We start from the raw sequence: 20,134 nt of genomic DNA, 5'->3' as shown, positions 1-20,134 counted from the left end.
CCTTGTGGTTCATCCGAGATGCCATTCCCTGGAATGAAGATCCTGGTGTCAGATCAGTCTTAGGATATGGTTCCAATGAACAGATAACAGCTGGGGGAAATGCGATCACAGAAGGTTGAAAATCCTGAAAAACTGGAACTGCAAAAGACTGGATAGGTGGTACTAGAAACTCTGAACTGTTGAAGACTGGATGAAGTGAGTAGGAACCCTGGAATGTTGCAGCTAGAAAAAGTGAGACTAGAAATACTGCAAATGCTGCAGCTTGAATCAATTACATTAGAAATACTGGAATGCTGTGACTTGAAGAAATGAGAGAGGAAATCCTGGAATGCTCTGTCTGGAATTAATGAGTTTAGAAATCCTGGAATTCTGCAACTTGAAGAAAAGAGATTGGAAATCCTGAAATACTGTGTCTTGAAGATAACTGGAAATCGTGCCTAAGGAACACAAACTGTGAAAACTGAATACTTGGTAATCATGACTGAAGAACTCGAACTGCTGAAGTCTGAAGCTGAGACAGGAGATGCTTGAAAACATGAACTGCTGGAAGCTGAAGCTGGATTAGGCAATGCTTGGAAACATGAACGGCTGATGACTGAAGCTGGGTAACTGTATAGAGAACCAGTGAAACCTCCAGCAGCACAGTACCCCCATGAAACACTGCTCAGTGGGTGGACGATCCACAAGGAGCGGCGCTGGGCCATGCTCCAGCTTAGAGTGCGTAATAGAGAACAATGAGGCACTGAAAAAATGGACTAGAAGCCTTTAGGGATTTCGCCAATCAGGGTAGAGCACAGGATCACCTGCAGGAGCACAGAGCTGAGACTTGACTATGATTGTCAACTTAAAGCACTGGCAGTGTTACCATGGTCCAAATCGCTTTTAAAAGGAAGTGACAAGCCAGGATTGGCGGAGAACTGCCATTGGCTAAAAGTGCATGGTTTTGGTCTCCAACATGGTGGCGCATAGGAATGCAGACACACAAGGATGCACTCGTCTGTACTCATTGTCCCCCCATATATGCACAAGGTTTTACTTTAGTCAGATGCCAATTAACCTATCAATACATCCCCAGAAGAAATTCAGGTAAACACGGGAAGAACATGTAAACTACACACTAATAGGCCCCTCTTTGAGATTTAAATGCATGACCCCAGCATTTAGACGCAGCAATTCATACAATTCTGCAAATAGAATGCTGTCTTTATTTTATAGCGGTCACTAGGATGTTCTTTGCATTAAACATTGTACTGTATATTAGGGATTAGGAGGCTCTCTGTATTGAATATCAGCCCATAAGATTCTCTTTGTATAGTATGGTTGTCATTAGAGTGCTCTCTGTGTTGTGTGACAGTCACTAGGATACCCTCTGCTATAGCTGTCACTCCTCCTACCATTGTGTGTTGCATTCTCCTTTTCTACCCTTGTTTAATTTTCTTTGGACTCCCGTAAAAGAATGCACCCACAGGCAATTAGAATAGTAAATGTTAGATTTTGGTTTGAGTTCCTTTTTAATAATTCTTCTCTTCATTTCTTTATTGACCAAAAATGCAAATCCCAGTATTTAATCTTAAAGATTGTGTGAAAAAATAAAAAAATATCACTTCATCGAGAACAGATTTTGAGAAACAATAGGATCCACTTTTGCAAATTCATCTATAAAAATCTGTGATGCACCATCGCCTTTTTTAATAATGATGTCAATGAAACTACGAGCTCTATCTGTTGTGACTGTATGAGACTCTATGATCCATTCTTTTTCAGAATCACTAATCACTGTTTTATCCAGCAAAATGTCCACAAGTTCGCCGATCACTGCTTTGTTCACTGAGCTCACGAATGCCTTCCTTGCAGCCTTCAGACGGTCTAGGGCAAGATATTAGACAGATTATTTTCATGCTCTGTTGTTTTACAGTCACTAGTAGTTACGGATTTTTTTAAAAACACATTACCTGCCATGGTTTTCTGTTTGTTTTTGAGTTATTTTTGTCTTGTGAAGATACTGTAAAATCTAAAAAGTTTAAAAATGGATGTTCCATTATCCACAATCATAACATCAACAAGTCACGCAAATTATGACTAAACATAAACACGAGTCTTCTACTTGACCAAACTTGGATAGCTTCACACAACTCGCACCCTACTACATAAATCTTTACTGTCTTTTACCAACAAAATATTTTTTTAGATTCTTTTTATCCACACAATGTAAATGTATATTCTATGTAGAAATGGTATAAAACTATGGGGTAGATTTACTATTCAGCATTTTGTCAAAGCTGCTGATGATCAGCTTTGACCAATGGATTTAAGGCAGCAGCGGAGCAGCTCAGCTCGGCCCCTTTCCCAGTAACAGCTCCATTGGCCGAGCAATAGCCACTCCTCCCTCCTAGCTAGCCAAAACGACGGCAACGGCGGGCAATCAGCCACCAGCAAATCCAGACCCTCACAATTTGGTGAATGATGGTGATGCCAACCAATCACCAGCTGGCACCGTTGAGCCAATAGATGGAAGAGGTCCATCCTCCCTGAATAAACGTCCCGGCTCCCAATTCTCTTACATCTCATCGTCTTGATGGAAGCAAGGTACAGTAGCAACAGGTACAGTAGCAGCTATATGTAGTGTACTATGTTTAATGGTTAATGTGCAAATAAACAGCCTGTTGAACCCTTCCCTGCCCGGTGCACAGTGGGCCGCTAGTTACACCCCTTGTACAACGCTGCAAGTGTAAGAATATACAGAATGTACATGCACTATATATATATATATATATATATATCTATTAGTGGGGGTCCCCAGACCTTCGTTGCCCTGGGCCCACATCAGCCGTAATCCGGCCCTGTTGTCCACTATTCGGCATACGCAAGAGCTGAAAGAGCCTTGCCACGTCTGCGTTTTTACAAACACACCCACAAAACACCATGTATCCTCCCATAAACACTGGCTAAAATATGATTGCGTTGAAGCATAATGCGTTCGCAGAAATATTCGCTAATCACGGGTGCGCACGAGCAATGTGAATGCTGCACATGCACGGTCGTTCAATAATCGGCCAGACTGTGTTTTCTCAAATTTTGCCATCCAACCAGAATATGGTCCTTAATCTACCCCTGTGTCACACTTTTACATATAATAGTCCCTTTCTGTAAGCAAATGAAAATGTAGGTTATAGAAACATTTTTAGAAGCAGTAATTTTAGCAGGGGTGATATTAAGCCTTTGTGGGGTATCAAATCAGCTGCGATAATTTTCGGCTGATAAAAACCAATCTGATTTTTGATCGATGGTCATTATCAGGCTATCAAATGATAGGCTGAAAAAGAACACACTATCGTCCGATAACACATGGGATCTGGGATAAGTTCCCGATCTCAGGTGTTATCACGGCTCAGAGGGTTGCTCATCGATCACAGATTATGCTTCGGGTGCCTCATAATCCCCGATGAGTGACGGTTATCAGGGCTAATTGGATAGCCGCCCGACGCATCTATTAGCAGCGGTTAATCACCACTGCTAATAGGATACCACCCTTAGGGCCTTATTCAGCTTCAGTTTCAAAATTGCAAATCGGGCATTTAATGGCAGACTGCGCATGCGCTGCAAACACATTGAACGTACATGAAAGCTAAATTGCGTTTGCAATTTATTAAAATACGACTGCAATTTGATTGACAGGAAGTGACCGTTTGTGGGTGTTAACGTGGCGTTTTTGGGGAGTGGTTGGAAAAATACAGGGGATCATGGCCATTTTCAGGGCGAGTATCTGACATCAGTTGCAATGAATTACAACTACAAACATGGCGCCGATGCAACTACATTCTCATTATTCTGAGTAGCCCTGGGTCAACCGCAGTTGTCAAAGGTACTCGATTTCTGCGTACGCATCGCAATTCCTCATTTAAATAGCAGTGCTCTTGGTAATGTTTCATTTAGGATGCTGTTGTACCAGGGCTGTACCAGGAGTGGCATGGTTGCTTCCCCTGTATGAATGCCTGGATTGCCACAAACCTGGAGAGCTCGTGGGTGCCAAAGTGCACTGCTATGGCACTCCAAACTTCTATATAATGGGAATCTGGAAAAGGGTGTGTGGGCATTCAAAAAGGGGGTGTGACTGTGTGACAAGTGTCATGGCCTTACAGAAAATGCCATTCCATGAGCCAAGTCCCCCATTTTCATCATGCTGGGGGGCATTTCCAGTGTTCCTGGACAGTCACCCTCCCCATGGAATAGTCACCGCACACATGCACGTGGCCTCTACTTATTGCTTGCTCCACTAAGCAGAGCAGTGTGTGACAAGGGACCTCCCCCCACTGTGGGACGGCAGGACACTGCTCAGATATGGGACTGTCCTGCCAAAATCAGGACGGTTGGGCAGTATGATTTTATGTAATTTGTGTAGACCTGGAGGTAGATATACCAAAGCTTCTAAGCAGACAAGTGGAGGTGTTGGCCACAGCAATTAAACAGATTCTATGTATCATTTTCTTGAATGCAATACAGATATGATAGCTAGAATGTGATTGGTTGTTATAGTCAACACCTCCACATTTTTTTTTTTTTATCAAGTAATTTTTATTGCAAAGCTTCACACAAAATCATACAAAATATGGGATATGGGGCCTAATTCAGACCTGATGGCTCGCTAGGGTTTTTTTGCACTGCTGCGAGCAGATAGTCGCCGCCCATGGGGGGAGTGTATTTTTGCTTTGCAAGTGTGCGATATCATGTGCAACCGAGCGGTACAAAAAAGTTTTGTGCAGTTTCTGAGGTGCTCAGAACTTACTCAGCCACTGCGATCACTTCAGCCTGTCCAGCCCCGGAATTGATGTCAGACACCCGCCCTGCAAACGCTTGGACACGCCTGCGTTTTTCCAAGCACTCACAGAAAATGGTCAGTTGACACCCAGAAATGCCTTCTTCTTGTCAATCACCTGTGCAAATGGATTCTTCGTAAAAACCATCGCACAGCAACGATCCGCTTTGTACCCGTGCGACGCGCCTGCGCATTTGCGCTGCATACGCATGCGCAGTTCTGACCTGATCGCAGCGCAGCGAAAAAAAACAGGATTTTAATACCTACCGGTAAATCCTTTTCTCCTAGTCCGTAGAGGATGCTAGAGTCCACTTCATGACCATGGGGTATAGACAGTTCCGCAGGAGCCATGGGCACTCTTAAGACTTTTCAATGGGTGTGAACTGGCTCCTCCCTCTATGCCCCTCCTCCAGACCTCAGTTATAGGAACTGTGCCCAGGGAGACGGACATTTCGAGGAAAGGATTTACTTTATTACTAGTGGTGAGATACATACCAGCTCACACCTCAACCATGCCGCACACATGGCAATCAACATAACACACGCCAACAGGCATGAACCTTTTACAGCAACATGCTGAAACTAACATAAACACAACTTGTGTATAACTAAACTGCAGGTAAAGTACGCACTGGGACGGGCGCACAGCATCCTCTACGGACTAGGAGAAAAGGATTTACCGGTAGGTATTAAAATCCTGTTTTCTCATACGTCCTAGAGGATGGGGTCCACTTCATGACCATGGGGTTTATACCAAAGCTCCAGTATGGGCGGGAGAGTGCGGATGACTCTGCACGACTGATTGACCGAACTTGAGGTCTTCATCGGCCAAGGTGTCAAACTTGTAGAACTTTGCAAATGTGTTTGACCCCGACCAAGTAGCTGCTCGGCAAAGTTGTAATGCCGAGGACCCCCCGGGCAGCCGCCCAGGATGAGCCCACCTTCCTAGTGGAATGGGCCTTCACCGACGTCGGTAACAGCAATCCAGCCGTAGAATGAGCTTGCTGAACCGTATCTCTGATCCAACGCGCAATAGTCTGCTTGAAAGCAGGACACCCAATCATGGCCCTCATTCCGAGTTGTTCGCTCGCAAGCTGCTTTTAGCAGCATTGCACACGCTAAGCCGCCGCCTACTGGGAGTGAATCTTAGCTTAGCAAAATTGCGAACGAAAGATTCTCTAAATTGCGAATAGAAATTTCTTTGCAGTTTCTGAGTAGCTCGATACTTACTCTGCCACTGCGATCAGTGCAGTCAGTTTCGTTCCTGGTTTGACGTCACAAACACACCCAGCGTTCGGCCAGACACTCCCCCGTTTCTCCAGCCACTCCCGCGTTTCTCCCAGAAACTGCAGCGTTTTTTCACACACACCCATAAAACGGCCAGTTTCCGCCCAGAAACACCCACTTCCTGTCAATCACACTACGATCACCAGAACGAAGAAAAAACCTCGTAATGCCGTGAGTAAAATACCAAACTTCTTAGCAAATTTACTTGGCACAGTCGCAGTGCGAACATTGCGCATGCGCAATTAGCGGAAAATCGCTGCGATGCGAAGAAAATTACAGAGCGAACAACTCGGAATGAGGGCCCATGTTGGGAGCGTACAGGACAAACAAAGACTCTAATTTCCGAATTCGAGCTGTTCTAGCGACATAAATCTTCAAAGCTCTCACCACATCTAGAGACTTTGATGCAGTGAATGTGTCAGTAATTATTGGCACCACAATAGGTTGGTTTATGTGGAAAGATGAAACCACCTTAGGAAGAGAATGTTGACGAGTTCTCAACTCTGCCCTATCTTCATGGAAGATCAGGTAAGGGCTCTTGTGAGACAAGGTCCCCAATTCAGACAACCGCCGTGCGGATGCCAATGCCAAAAGCATCACCACTTTCCAAGTGAGAAACTTCAAGTCTATCTTTTGTAGAGGCTCAAACCAATCCGATTGAAGGAACTGCAATACCACATTAACGTCCCATGGTGCCACTGGAGGCACAAACGGAGGCTGGATGTGCAGAACCCCTTTCACAAAGGTCTGAACCTCTGGTAGAGAGGCCAATTGTTTTTGGAAGAACACTGACAAAGCCGAAATCTGGACCTTGATTGATCCCAATCGGAGGCCCGCCTCCACATCAGCCTGCAGAAAATGGAGAAAACATCCCAACTGAAACTCTGCCGTAGGAGCCTTCTTGGATTCACACCAAGACACATTTTCTCCAAATACGATGGTAATGTTTCGACGTAACTCCTTTCCTGGCCTGAATAAGTATGGGAATGACTTCTTTCGGAATACCCTTCCGGGCTAGGATCCGGCGCTCAACAGCCATGCCGTCAAACGTAGTCGCGGTAAGTCCTGATACACGCACGGCCGCTGCTGCAGCAGGTCCTCACGAAGAGGAAGAGGCCGAGGATCTTCTATGAGCAACTCCTGAAGATCTGGGTACCAAGTCCTCCTTGGCCAGTCTGGGGCAATGAAGATTGCTCGAACTCTTGTTCTTCTTATGATCCTGAGAACTTTTGGGATCAGCGGAAGAGGAGGGAAGACATACACTGACCGGAATACCCACTGGGTCACTAGCGCATCCACTGCTATTGCTTGAGGGTCTCTCGACCTGGAACAATATTTCTGAAGCTTCTTGTTGAGACGAGATGCCATCATGTCTACTTGAGGAACTCCCCAAAGACTTGTCACCTCTGCGAAGACTTCTTGGTGGAGGCCCTACTCTCCTGGATGGAGATCGTGTCTGCTGAGGAAGTCTGCTTCCCAGTTGTCCACTCCCGGAATGAAAATTGCTGACAGAGCTCTTGCATGCCTTTCTGCCCAGAGGAGGATCTTTGTCACCTCTGCCATTGCTGCTCTGCTTTTCGTTCCGCCCTGTCTGTTTATGTACGCGACTGCTGTTACAATGTCCGACTGGATCTGCACGGGATGATCTTGAAAAAGATGTACCGCTTGTTGAAGGCCGTTGTAAATGGATCTCAATTCCAGCACGTTTATGTGAAGGCAGACTTCCTGACTTGACCATTTTCCTTGGAAGCTTTCCCCTTGAGTGACAGCTCCCCAGCCTTGGAGACTTGCATCCGTGGTTACCAGGACCCAGTCCTGAATCACGAATCTGCATCCCTCTAGTAGGTGCGGACTGTGTAGCCACCACAGGAGTGAAATCCTGGCTTTTGACGACAGGACTATCTTCCGGTGCGTGTGAAGGTGGGATCCCGACCACTTGTCCAACAGGTCCCACTGGAATATTCTGGCATGGAACCTGCCAAACTGTATGGCCTCGTAGGCCGCCACCATCTTCCCCAACAACCGAATGCACTGATGGATCGACACACTGGATGGTTTCAATATCTGTTTCACCATTTTCTGGATTTCCAGAGCCTTTTCCTCCGGAAGAAATACTCTCTGAACTTCCGTGTCCAGAATCATCCCGAGAAAAGACAATCTTGTTGTCGGTTCCAATTGTGACTTTGGATAATTTATGATCCAACCGTGTTGTTGGAGAATTGACAGGGAGAGTGTGATGTTTTGCAACAACTGCTCCCTGGATCTCGCCTTTATCAGGAGATCGTCCAGATAAGGAATTATATTGACTCCTTTTTGACGAAGGAGGACCATCATCTCCGCCATCACCTTGGTGAATACCCTCGGCGCCGTGGAGAGACCGAAAGGTAACGTCTGGAACTGGTAATGGCAATCCTGAACCGCAAATCTCAGATAGGCCTTGTGAGGAGGATAGATGAGAACATGCAGGTAAGCATCCTTGATGTCTACAGACACCATGTAGTCCCCCTCCCCCAGACTGGAAATTACTGCCCAGAGTGATTCCATCTTGAACTTGAACCTTTTCAAGTAGAGATTCAAATTTTTTAGGTTTAGGATCGGTCTGACTGAGCCGTCCGGCTTCGGAACTACAAAGAGGCTTGACTCAAACCCCTCCCCTTGTTGCGGCAAAAGTACCAGGACTACTACCTGGTCCGACATAATTTTTGGCTTGCCGCTGTTACTGCTTCTCTTTCTTGAAGAGAAGCTGGTAAGGTTGATTTGAAAAATCGGCATGGGGGAACGTCTTGAAACTCCAGCTTGTATCCCTGGGATACTATTTGCAATACCCAGGGATCCAGGCCAGACAGAATCCAACCTTGGCTGAAGAGTTTGAAACGTGCCCCCACCCGAGCGGCCTCCCGCAAGGGATTTCCAGCGTCATGCTGAAGATTTGGCAGAAGTAGGGGTAGACTTCTGATCCTGGGAACCTGGAGCCGCTGTGGGCTTCTTTTTCCCTCCCCTTCCTGCAAAGAAGGGGGAACCTCTCGCTCTTTTGTATTTATTGGGCCGAAAGGACTGCATGTGTGTGTGATAGGTCTTTTTTGCCGGTGCAGGCGCAGAGGGCAAAAACGTCGACTTACCTGCGATAGCCGCTGAGACTAACGTATCCAGACCATCGCCAAATAAGGTCTCACCTTTATATGGGAGAGCCTCCATGTTTCTTTTGGAATCCGCATCCGCGTTCCACTGGCGAATCCACAATGCCCGCCTAGCCGATACTGCCATGGTAGCGGCTTGTGAACTCAAGAGTCCAATATCTTTCATCGCTTCTAGCATGGAGGCGGCAGCGTCTTTGATATACCCTAACTTAAGGAGTATCTCATCTTTATCAACCGTGTCAATTTCTGATGACACGCTGTCTGACCATTTTTCAATAGTGCGACTGACCCATGCGCAGGCAATAGTGGGTCTGAGCAGTGTACCATTGGCAACATAAATGGATTTCAATGTAGTTTCCATCTTACGGTCAGCCGACTCTTTTAGTGAAGCCGTGCCAGGTGCAGGGAGAATTACCTTCTTTGTCAACCTGGATAGTGCACTGTCTAACACAGGGGGTGATTCCCATTTTTTCCTGTCTTCTGCTGGGAAAGGGTAAGCTATCGGAATCCGCTTAGGAATATGAAATTTAGCTCGTGGGAAGGAGGGAACGTGACCTTGGATTTCTTTTCATAACATACATACATAATATACATAAATAAGCCTTCTCCTGAGGTACAGGCGTGGCTTCTGTAACTTCCAACACGTCCCTTATAGCCACAATCATATATTGTATATTTTTTGCCAATTTATGATCTATTTCTCTAGAGTCACTATCGTCGACACAAGAATCAGAGTCTCCTGGAAAAGTGGGCTGGGCCTCACAACTTCATATTATCAAACTATAAATAAATATATTTTCACACCCCCTCTACGCACACAATTAGCAGCATTACACATAACAGCTACAGTAGTGTTCCTTACACACAATGTCTCCAGTATAGTGCCAGCTACACATAATGTCTACAGTAGTGCAGTGCAAGATAGACATGACATGCCCCGCAGCAGTGCCAGCTACACATGACATGCCCCCCAGCAGTGCCAGATAGACATGATATACCCCCGCTGCAGTGCCAGCTACACATGATATGCCCCCCAGCAGTGGCAGCTACACATGATAGTGTTCACTCTAGGATTTTTTTAGGGCAGGGGTGCTGATCATGGGGAGGGCACATTTTGCATTCGGGAGGGCACATATTTAAGTTAGAAGGGCAAAATTATGTACATACTGTAATGCTTGTTGCTCCGTTCAAAATCATGGACCTTGTGCGCCGAAGGCGCGCATCAAAAATTTAGGGGCGTTGCTTCGTGGGGAAGGGGCGCAGCCACATAATAGTGGCAATTCGCATTACACCACACAGTAGTGCCGCTAATATACATTGCACCAGGTAGAACCTCCTATACACACTGCGACAGGCAGAGCACGTTAAACACTTTGCGCCAGGCAGAGCACGTTAGACACTTTGCGCCAGGCAGAGCACGTTAGACACTTTGCGCCAGGCTGAGCACGTTAGACACAGGAACACTACATGATATGCCCCCCAGCCGTGCCAGATGCACATGACATGCCCCCCAGCCGTGCCAGATGCACATGACATGCCCCCCAGCCGTGCCAGATGCACATGACATGCCCCCCAGCCATGCCAGATGCACATGACATGCCCCCCAGCCATGCCAGATGCACATGACATGCCCCCTAGCAGTGCCAGATGCACATGACATGCCCCCCAGCCGTGCCAGATGCACATGACATGCCCCCCAGCCGTGCCAGATGCACATGATATGCCCCCCAGCCATGCCAGATGCACATGACATGCCCCCTAGCAGTGCCAAATGCACATGACATGCCCCCCCAGCAGTGCCAGATGCATAAATGCCCCCACAGTGCCAGAAACATAATTGCCCCCACAGTGCCAGATACATAAATGCCCCCCACAGTGCCAGATACATAAATGCCCCCCACAGTGCCAGATACATAAATGCCCCTCCAGTGCCAGATACATAAATGCCCCCCCACAGTGCCAGATATGCCCCCACAGTCCCAGATAGATAAATGACCCCACAGTGCCAGAAATGCCCCCACAGTGACAGATACATTAATGCCCCCTCACAGTGCCAGATAAATGCCCCCACACTGCCAGATACATTAATGCCCCCCACAGTGCCAGGTACATTAATGCCCCCCACAGTCCCAGATACATTAATGCCCCCCACAGTGCCAGATAAATGAATGCCCCCACAGTGCCAGATAAATGAATGCCCCACACAGTGCCAGATAAATGCCCCCACAGTGCCAGATAAATGCCCCCAGTGCCAGATACATTAATACCCCAGGCCCAGTAATGCCCCCACAGTGCCAGATAAATGCCCCCCACAGTGCCAGATACATTAATGCCCCCAGGCCCCCACAGTGCCAGAAATGCCCCCACAGTGCCAGATAAATGCCCCCACAGTGCCAGATAAATGCCCCCCACAGTGCCAGATACATTAATGCCCCCAGGCCCCCACAGTGCCAGATACATTAATGCCCCCCCACAGTCCAGATATGCCCCCCACAGTGCCAGATAAATGACCCCCACAGTGCCAGATAAATGCCCCCCACAGTGCCAGATACATAAATGCCCCTCCAGTGCCAGATACATAAATGCCCCCCCACAGTGCCAGATATGCCCCCACAGTCCCAGATAGATAAATGACCCCACAGTGCCAGAAATGCCCCCACAGTGACAGATACATTAATGCCCCCTCACAGTGCCAGATAAATGCCCCCACACTGCCAGATACATTAATGCCCCCCACAGTGCCAGGTACATTAATGCCCCCCACAGTCCCAGATACATTAATGCCCCCCACAGTGCCAGATAAATGAATGCCCCCACAGTGCCAGATAAATGAATGCCCCACACAGTGCCAGATAAATGCCCCCACAGTGCCAGATAAATGCCCCCAGTGCCAGATACATTAATACCCCAGGCCCAGTAATGCCCCCACAGTGCCAGATAAATGCCCCCCACAGTGCCAGATACATTAATGCCCCCAGGCCCCCACAGTGCCAGAAATGCCCCCACAGTGCCAGATAAATGCCCCCACAGTGCCAGATAAATGCCCCCCACAGTGCCAGATACATTAATGCCCCCAGGCCCCCACAGTGCCAGATACATTAATGCCCCCCCACAGTCCAGATATGCCCCCCACAGTGCCAGATAAATGACCCCCACAGTGCCAGATAAATGACCCCCACAGTGCCAGATACATTAATACCCCCGCAGTCCAGATATACCCCCCACAATGCCAGATAAATGCCCCCACAGTGCCACATATGCCCCCAGTACCTGCTGTGCCGAGGGAGGGGGGAGTGCTGCTGTGCACATCGCTGTCTGAAACAGAACTGCGCGTGCTGTGCGGCGCCGGGGTCTGACATCAGACGCCGGCGCCGCATAGCGCGCACAGCTCTATGTACGGGAGGAAAGCACAGCAGGCTACAAGACAGGACCGGCTCCAGGCTCCGACATGGCGGCGCCAGCGCGCGGCGCCCTTTAAGGGTGGCGCCCTATGTGGCTGCTCGAGTCGAACATGCCTCGAGCCGGCCCTGTTTATGTGACCCAGAGGGGCCACCTGCAGATGGAAGAACTGAGTCCTGAAAAATCACATCTTCCACAGATTTTCTCCAGCATTCAGCCTGAGATTCAGACTTATCTAACCTCCTGTTAATAAGATGCATACTGTCACGTATTTCTTTCATCCATGCAGGCTCTTGGTGTGCCGACAGCGCCACCACATTACAACTCTGTGTCCCTAAAATGCCTTCCTCCGGGGAGGAACTTCCTGCCTCAGACATGTCTTACACACGTGTACTACACACACTCACAGACACACTGGGACTTATAAGGGGACAGACCCACAGTAAAATCTGTCAGAGGGACACAGTATAGGAGCAACCAGTTCACGACCCCAGCGCCAGTATGTAATGTCTGTGAACACAGAATGCCCACAGACAAACAGCGCTTTTACACAGTAATTCGCACTTGTAATGCACCACAAACGCTTTGTGGCCCCCCTTAATTGCACCCTGTACTTGTAGTCAGAAGTGGAGGAGAGGACCAGCGTTGTCTCTGCAGCCTGAGGAGAGAGAGAAAATGGCGCTGAGCAGTGTGCTGGCTACCTGAGGAAGAAGCTCCGCCCCCGCAATGGCGCGTTTTTCACTCAGCAATGTATTTTAATATTTATACTGGCGGGGGTAGGGCTGTGCCAGCGGCATCTTATGCCCCGTTTCGCCAGTTTTAGGTATTATTTGCTGCCCAGGGCGCCACCCCTCCGCGCCCTGCACCCTGCAGTGCCTGTGTGTGTGGGCAGCAATGGCGCGCTCCGCTCCCGCCAGCCGCGCCGTACCTCAGCCGTCACTTTAGTTGCTATAAGATCTATCTTCTCATACTCACCTGTCTTCTGACTTCTGGCTCTGTGAGGGGGGTGACGGCGTGCTGTGGGAGTGAGCATCTAGGCACGGCTAGCGTTCAGTACCCTTCAGGAGCTAATGGTGTCCTGTCAGGCAGAAGCAGAGCCATGAAACTCTTCAGGAAGTTGGTTCCTACTTCTGCCCCCTCAGTCCCACGAAGCAGGGAGTCTGTTGCCAGCAGTTCTCCCTGAAAATAAAAAAACCTAACATAAGTATTTTCAGAGAAACTCAGTAGAGCTCCTCAGAGTGCATCCAGTCTGCCTGGGCACATTTCTAAAACTGAGGTCTGGAGGAGGGGCATAGAGGGAGGAGCCAGTTCACACCCATTGAAAAGTCTTAAGAGTGCCCATGGCTCCTGCGGAACTGTCTATACCCCATGGTCATGTAGTGGACACCAGCATCCTCTAGGACGTATGAGAAACTAGCGTGTGATCAGGTCTGAATGACCCCCATAGTACATAGAAATCCAATAACATAGCAAGACATGCGACCCAAACATCTTTAGAAGCAATGCTATTTTAGTATATAGGGGGTCATTCCGAGTTGTTCGTTCGGTATTTTTTTCTCGCAACGGAGCGATTAGTCGCTAATGCGCATGCGCAATGTCCGCAGTGCGACTGCGCCAAGTAAATTTGCTATGCAGTTAGGAATTTTACTCACGGCATTACGAGGTTTTTTCTTCGTTCTGGTGATCGGAGTGTGATTGACAGGAAGTGGGTGTTTCTGGACGGAAACAGGCCGTTTTATGGGAGTGTGTGAAAAAACGCTACCGTTTCTGGGAAAAACGCGGGAGTGGCTGGAGAAACGGAGGAGTGTCTGGGCGAACGCTGGGTGTGTTTGTGACGTCAAACCAGGAACGACAAGCACTGAACTGATCGCAGATGCCGAGTAAGTCTGGAGCTACTCAGAAACTGCTAAGAACTGTCTATTCGCAATTCTGCTAATCTTTCGTTCGCAATTTTACTATGCTAAGATTCACTCCCAGTAGGCGGCGGCTTAGCGTGTGCAAAGCTGCTAAAAGCAGCTTGCGAGCGAACAACTCGGAATGACCCCCATTGGCCCTCATTCCGAGTTGTTCGCTCGCAAGCTGCTTTTAGCAGCTTTGCACACGCTAAGCCGCCGCCTACTGGGAGTGAATCTTAGCATAGTAAAATTGCGAACGAAAGATTAGCAGAATTGCGAATAGACAGTTCTTAGCAGTTTCTGAGTAGCTCCAGACTTACTCGGCAACTGCGATCAGTTCAGTCAGTTTCGTTCCTGGTTTGACGTCACAAACACTCCCAGCGTTCGCCCAGACACTCCCCCGTTTCTGCAGACACTCCCTCGTTTTTCCCAGAAACGGCAGCGTTTTTTCACACACACCCATAAAACGGCCAGTTTCCGCCCAGAAACACCCATTTCCTATCAATCACATTACGATCACCAGAACGAAGAAAAAACCTCGTAATGCCGTGAGTAAAATACCTAACTGCATAGCAAATTTACTTGGCGCAGTCGCACTGCGGACATTGCGCATGCGCATTAGCGACTAATCGCTCCGTTGCGGAAAAAAAACGAGCGATCAACTCGGAATGACCACCATAGTAATAAAAATAGGATTTTAATACCTACCGGTAAGTCCTTTTCTCTTAGTCCGTAGAGGATGCTGGGGACACTTCAAGAACCATGGGGTATAGACGGGATCCGCAGGAGACATGGGCACTTTAAGACTTTAAAAGGGGTGTGAACTGGCTCCTCCCTCTATGCCCCTCCTCCAGACTCCAGTTATAGGAACTGTGCCCAGGGAGACGGACATTTCGAGGAAAAAGGATTTATTTTGATTTAAATTAAGGTGAGATACATACCAGCTCACACCTCAAGCAAGCCGTACAACATGGCATTCAACCCAATGCATGCAACAGCATGAATAATGACAGCAACAGGCTGACTATAAACGCAACACAACACGTGTGTAACCATAACCAATAACTGCAGATACAATAGGCACTGGGACGGGCGCCCAGCATCCTCTACGGACTAAGAGAAAAGGATTTACCGGTAGGTATTAAAATCCTATTTTCTCCTACGTCCTAGAGGATGCTGGGGACACTTCAAGAACCATGGGGTTTATACCAAAGCTCAAGAACGGGCAGGAAAGTGCGGATGACTCTGCAGCACCGATTGACCAAACAAGAGGTCTTCCTTAGCCAGGGTATCAAACTTGTAAAACTTTGCAAGTGTTTGAACCCGACCAAGTAGCTGCTCGGCAAAGCTGTAATGCCGAGACCCCCGGGCAGCCGCCCAGGATGAAACAACCTTTCTGGTAGAATGGGCCTTCACCGATTTCGGTAACGGCAATCCAGCCGTAGAATGAGCCTGCCGAATCGTATTACAGAACCAGCGTGCAATAGTCTGCTTAGAAGCAGGAGCCCCAATCTTGTTGGGATCATACAGGACAAACAGAGCCTCCGTTTTCCTAATCTGAGCCGTTCTGGCTACATAAATTTTCAAAGCTCTGACCACATCTAGAGACTTCGATTCCTCTAAGGCGTCAGTAGCCACTGGCACCACAATAGGTTGGTTCATGTGAAACGATGACACCACTTTTGGCAGAAATTGCTGACGAGTTCTCAACTCCGCTCTATCTTCATGGAAGATCAAATAGGGGCTCTTGTGAGACAAAGCCGCCAATTCAGACACCCGCCTTGCAGAGGCCAAGGCCAACAGCATGATCACTTTCCAAGTGACGAATTTCAACTCTACCTTCTGTAAAGGTTCAAACCAATGAGATTGCAGGAACTGCAACACCACGTTAAGATCCCATAGTGCCACCGGGGGCACAAAGGGAGGTTGGATGTGCAGCACGCCTTTCACGAAAGTCTGAACTTCCGGAAGGGAAGCCAATTCTTTTTGAAAGAAAATTGATAAGGCCATAATTTGTACTTTAATTGAGCCTAATTTCTCTAACGTCCTAGTGGATGCTGGGGACTCTGTAGGGACCATGGGGAATAGACGGGCTCCGCAGGAGACTGGGCACTCTAAGAAAGATTTAGTACTACTGGTGTGCACTGGCTCCTCCCTCTATGCCCCTCCTCCAGACCTCAGTTAGAATCTGTGCCCGGCCAGAGCTGGGTGCTTTTAGTGAGCTCTCCTGAGCTTGCTAATAAGAAAGTATTTTAGTTAGGTTTTTTATTTTCAGAGAGCTTCTGCTGGCAACAGACTCTCTGCTACGTGGGACTGAGGGGAGAGAAGCAAACCTACTAACTGCGGCTAGGTTGCGCTTCTTAGGCTACTGGACACCATTAGCTCCAGAGGGTTCGAACACAGGATCTTAACCTTGGTCGTCCGTTCCTGGAGCCGCGCCGCCGTCCCCCTCGCAGAGCCAGAAGACAGAAGCCGGCAGAAGCAAGAAGACATCGAAATCGGCGGCAGAAGACTCCTGTCTTCACATGAGGTAGCGCACAGCACTGCAGCTGTGCGCCATTGCTCCCACACTACCCGCACACTCCGGTCACTGTAGGGTGCAGGGCGCAGGGGGGGGGCGCCCTGGGCAGCAATTATGATACCTCTTGGCAAAAAGGCACATATATACAGCTGGGCACTGTATATATGTACGAGCCCCCGCCATTATTTTTACACAGAAGCGGGACAGAAGCCCGCCGCTGAGGGGGCGGGGCCTTCTTCCTCAGCACTCACCAGCGCCATTTTCTCTCTACAGCTCCGCTGAGAGGCAGCTCCCCAGGCTCTCCCCTGCAGTCTCAAGGTAGAAAAAGGGTAAAAAAGAGAGGGGGGGCACATAAATTTAGGCGCATTTATCATTATACAGCAGCTACTGGGTAAACACTAAGTTACTGTGTAATCCCTGGGTTATATAGCGCTGGGGTGTGTGCTGGCATACTCTCTCTCTGTCTCCCCAAAAGACCTTGTGGGGGTCCTGTCCTCATTTAGAGCATCCCGTGTGTGTGTGTGTGTGTGTGTGTGTGTGTGTGTGTGTGTGTGTGGTGTGTCGGTACGTTTGTGTCGACATGTTTGACGAGGAAGGATACGTGGAGGCAGAACAGGTGCAAATGAATGTGGTGTCGCCGCCGCCGGTGCCGACACCTGATTGGATGGATATGTGGAAGGTGTTAAATGATAACGTGAACTCCTTGCATAAAAGGTTGGATAAAGCTGACACATTGGGACAGTCAGGGTCTCAACCCATGTCTGATCCTACAGCTCAGAGGCCGTCAGGGTCTCAAAAGCGCCCAATATCCCAGATTGTTGACACAGATATCGACACGGATTCTGACTCCACTGTCGATGGCGATGATGCAAAGTTGCAGCCTAAAATGACTAAAGCCATCCGCTACATGATTATAGCAATGAAGGATGTATTGCACATATCGGAGGAAAACCCTGCCCCTGACAAGAGGGTTTATATGTTTGGGGAGAAAAAGCAAGAAGTGACTTTTCCCCCTTCACATGAATTAAACGAATTATGTGAAAAAGCGTGGGATTCTCCTGATAGGAAAGTGCTGATTTCCAAAAGATTACTTATGGCGTATCCTTTCCCGCCATCGGATAGGTTACGCTGGGAATCCTCCCCTAGGGTAGACAAAGCGTTGACACGCTTATCTAAGAAGGTGGCCTTGCCGTCACAGGATACGGCCGCCCTAAAGGATCCTGCGGATAGAAAGCAGGAAGGTATCCTGAAGTCTGTGTATACACATTCAGGTACTCTACTGAGGCCGGCAATTGCTTCGGCCTGGATGTGTAGTGCTGTGGCAGCATGGACAGATACTCTGTCTGAGGAGATAGATACCCTGGACAGGGAGACTGTTTTACTGACACTAGGTCATATCAAAGACGCTGTCCTATATATGAGGGATGCCCAGAGGGACATTTGCCTGCTGGGCTCTAGAATAAACGCAATGTCGATTTCTGCCAGAAGGGTCCTGTGGACTCGGCAATGGACAGGTGATGCCGACTCTAAAAAACACATGGAGGTTTTACCTTACAAGGGTGAGGAATTGTTTGGGGACGGTCTCTCGGACCTAGTTTCCACAGCTACGGCTGGGAAGTCAAATTTTTTGCCATATATTCCCTCACAGCCAAAGAAAGCACCGTATTACCAAATGCAGTCCTTTCGTTCACAAAAAAGCAAGAAAGTCAAAGGGGCATCCTTTCTTGCCAGAGGCAGGGGTAGAGGAAAGAAGCTGCACCATGCAGCTAGTTCCCAGGAACAAAAGTCCTCCCCGGCTTTCACTAAATCCACCGCATGACGCTGGGGCTCCACAGGCGGAGCCAGGAGCGGTGGGGGCGCGTCTCCGAAATTTCAGCCATCAGTGGGTTCACTCACGGGTGGATCCTTGGGCTATACAAATTGTGTCTCAGGGATACATGCTGGAATTCGAAGTGACGCCACCTCACCGTTACCTAAAATCGGCCCTGCCAGCTTCCCCCATGGAAAGGGAGGTAGTGTTAGCGGCGATTCGCAAGTTATATCTACAGCAGGTGGTGGTAAAGGTTCCCCTCCTTCAACAGGGAAGGGGTTACTATTCCACTATGTTTGTGGTACCGAAACCGGACGGTTCGGTCAGACCCATTTTGAATTTAAAATCCCTGAACATTTATCTGAAGAAGTTTAAGTTCAAAATGGAATCGCTCAGAGCGGTCATTGCAAGCCTGGAAGAGGGGGATTTTATGGTGTCTCTGGACATCAAGGATGCTTACTTGCATGTCCCCATTTATCCACCTCATCAGGAGTAACTCAGGTTTGTGGTACAGGACTGTCATTACCAATTCCAGACGTTGCCGTTTGGCCTGTCCACGGCACCGAGAATTTTACCAAGGTAATGGCGGAGATGATGGTGCTCCTTCGAAAGCAAGGAGTTACAATTATCCCATACTTGGACGATCTCCTCATAAAGGCGAGGTCCAGGGAGCAGTTGCTGATCAGCGTAGCACACTCTCAGGAAGTGTTGCGACAGCACGGCTGGATTCTGAATATTCCAAAGTCGCAGCTGATTCCTACGACGCGTCTGCCCTTCCTGGGCATGATTCTGGATACAGACCAGAAGAAGGTGTTTCTCCCAGAGGAGAAGGCTCAGGAACTCGTGACTCTGGTCAGAGAACTCCTAAAACTAAAACAGGTATCGGTGCATCACTTCACGCGAGTCCTGGGAAAGATGGTGGCGTCATACGAAGCCATTCCCTTCGGAAGGTTCCATGCGAGGATCTTTCAGTGGGATCTGTTGGACAAGTGGTCTCTTCTGTGGTGGCTGCAGAGTGCTCACCTTCTCGAGGGCCGCAGCTTCGGCATACAGGACTGGGTCCTGGTGACCACGGATGCAAGCCTCCGAGGATGGGGGGCAGTCACTCAGGGAAGAAACTTCCAAGGGCTGTGGTCAAGTCAGGAGACTTGTCTGCACATCAATATCCTGGAACTAAGGGCCATATACAACGCCCTGAGTCAAGCGGAACCTCTGCTTCGAAACCGACCAGTGCTGATTCAGTCAGACAACATCACTGCAGTGGCCCATGTA

The 20,134-nt window shown here is 48.6% G+C and overlaps 1 long non-coding RNA gene across 1 annotated transcript in view; it reads right to left on the bottom strand.

The window, feature by feature from the left end:
• Positions 1-1,472: 1,472 nt before the first annotated feature.
• Positions 1,473-20,134, bottom strand: part of LOC134986726 (uncharacterized) — a 32,624-nt gene continuing 13,962 nt past the window's right edge. Inside the window, exons 2-3 of the long non-coding RNA XR_010192558.1 lie at positions 1,953-2,011; positions 1,473-1,866 (exon numbers count right to left, since the gene is read on the bottom strand). This is a non-coding gene — a long non-coding RNA (uncharacterized LOC134986726). The remainder of the gene's footprint in view (positions 1,867-1,952; positions 2,012-20,134) is intronic.

The sequence above is a fragment of the Pseudophryne corroboree genome, chromosome 2, assembly GCF_028390025.1.
Source record: "Pseudophryne corroboree isolate aPseCor3 chromosome 2, aPseCor3.hap2, whole genome shotgun sequence".
Lineage (NCBI taxonomy): Eukaryota > Metazoa > Chordata > Amphibia > Anura > Myobatrachidae > Pseudophryne > Pseudophryne corroboree.
Note: the sequence above shows the minus strand (reverse complement) of the source record. Positions and strands in the feature narration are given on the sequence as shown.